The sequence below is a fragment of the Musca vetustissima genome, unplaced genomic scaffold (genome assembly GCF_032173495.1).
Source record: "Musca vetustissima isolate MV318-11 ecotype Yass unplaced genomic scaffold, APGP_CSIRO_Mvet_v1 utg33648, whole genome shotgun sequence".
Taxonomy (NCBI): domain Eukaryota; kingdom Metazoa; phylum Arthropoda; class Insecta; order Diptera; family Muscidae; genus Musca; species Musca vetustissima.
Window position 1 is genome coordinate 22,585 of NW_026882886.1, and position 2,606 is coordinate 25,190.

Below are 2,606 nucleotides of genomic sequence, written 5' to 3' on the forward strand. Positions count from 1 at the left end.
AGCGTGGATTTTTTAATGAATATTTTTTCACGGACCTGCCAAACACAAGGCTGGGATTTTTTTAAAGAAATATTTTGTAATGAACATGTCAACCCAAGGCCTGGATTTTTTAAAGAATATTATTTCAAGGTCTCTCAAAGGCGTGGATTTTTAAAAGAATATTTTTTCAAGGTCTCTCAAAGGCGTGGATTTTTTAAAGAATATTTTTTCAAGGTCTCTCAAATGCGTGGATTTTTTAAAGAATATTTTTTCAAGGTCTCTCAAATGCGTGGATTTTTTAAAGAATATTTTTTCAAGGTCTCTCAAAGGCGTGGATTTTTTAAAGAATATTTTTTCAAGGTCTCTCAAAGGCGTAGATTTTTTAAAGAATATTTTTTCAAGGTCTCTCAAAGGCGTGGATTTTTTAAAGAATATTTTTTCAAGCTCTCTCAAAGGCGTGGATTTTTTAAAGAATATTTTTTCAAGGTCTCTCAAAGGCGTGGATTTTTTAAAGAATATTTTTTAAAGACTATCAATGGCGTGGATTTTTTAAAGAATATTTTTCAAGGTCTCTCAAAGGCGTGGATTTTTTAAAGAATATTTTTTCAAGGTCTCTCAAAGGCGTGGATTTTTTAAAGAATATTTTTTCAAGGTCTCTCAAAGGCGTGGATTTTTTGATGAATATTTTTTCAAGATCTCTCAAAGGCGTGGATTTTTTAAAGAATATTTTTTCAAGGTCTCTCAAAGGCGTGGATTTTTTGATGAATATTTTTTCAAGGTCTCTCAAAGGCGTGGATTTTTTAAAGAATTTTTTTTAAAGACTATCAATGGCGTGGAATTTTTAAAGAATATTTTTTCAAGGTCTTTCAATGGCGTGGATTTTTTAAAGAATTTTTTTTTAATGTCTCTCAAAGGCGTGGTTTTTTAAAGAATATTTTTCAAGGTCTCTCAAAGGCGTGGATTTTTTAATGAATATTTTTTCAAGGTCTCTCAAAGGCGTGGATTTTTTAAAGAATATTTTTTAAAGACTATCAATGGCGTGGAGTTTTTAAAGAATATTTTTTCAAGGTCTCTCAAAGGCGTGGACTTGGTAAAGAATATTTTTTCAAGGATTTTTTTAAAGATTAATTTTAAAAATGGTAATGTAAACTCAAAACTTTTATCACACCACATCGCATTTCAAGTGATCTGATAATTTTCAGAAAACAAGAATAAGAAAAAAAAATATCGATGTGATTTGATTTCAAAGTTTCCGTCTTAAAACAAATGTTCTGCATTGTATCTTTAAGTTTACAGCTTAAACTCCATGAACTTATTTTGCATACAACACACTTCAACAACAGCGACAATACAACAACGAACAATGATTGGTGGCGTTGGAGCCAGTCCCGGTCAACACACCAACTAAAATAAAAATAAATTGGTTCACAATAATCTTGTAAACGATTTATGTTTTTGTTCATGTTTTTCAATGGTTAATCTGCATACACAACACTCCGCGAACGTACAAACCTCGCATACAGGATAAACAAACACCACCAGATATATGTTCGTAGTGACGGAATTAAGTGATTTGTTTACAACAATCTTTCGTATGCAAAAATCTTGTTACCATTTTGTGAAACGATTTACTGCAAGTTTGTCGAAATGTTTCCGTTTGTCGGTATATCATCCATTGCAAAAACAACTACAGCAGCAGTCAGCAGTCGTATAAGTTTGTAGTCTGTAGTGGTATTCGATTGATTAAGTGCCGATACAAATGTGTTGTTTCAACAATAACAACATGTTGCATTGTTGTAATTGTAGAGATGTAGTGCAAATGTGATATATATGTATTTGTTGTTCGCCTTTTGCAAATTGATAAATTTATTTTGTTAAATATTTTGAATAATTGTTTGCAAGTGTTCAGATTTATTGATACCATATAACACACAGGACTGAATTATGGTACATGTTATAAAAGTTTTAAGGACTATTATTGTATTTCTATATCCATTATATAGAAATGAAATGAAAATGAAAATCCACCTAATTAAAAATTAAATTAAAAAATTAATTAAACCCTGATTTAAATTTTGTTTTTTTTTTTACCGAATCTCAATACCAATGCTACATACTTTGATTTTTGATGGATTTTTGCAGAATGTTTTATCAATGTGATGTGTGTGTGGGTGGGAAATTTAATTATTGCCATATTTAAACTAAGGAAAGGGATCTAGTGTCAGTTTTTGGGAATTCATCAATTCGATTGGAATCTGGAGAAGGTAAAACAAAAACGAACGGAATGGAATGGAAATACGAAATTGAAACCATTCCTATCGAAATCTGTGACATGCCTGCATATTCTTGATTGGGTTAAGATCAGAGGATTGGACAGACTAAGGAAGAACTTCAACCGAATTTGTAGAAGAAACCAGTTATTTATCACTTTTAAACGTGGTATAACGTAGCTTAAAGGTATGTTCAAAGCATACTTACTTAAGCCGAGCTTAAAAAAGATTTCCAAACGAGTCGATATTGTGCACATCTCATTCAATTTAAAAGACAATGTTCCGAAATGTTGTCTTCTACTTCATCGTTCCATCGGATTGATCTTTCCATCGGATTCGCTTTTATATGCCTTTTGC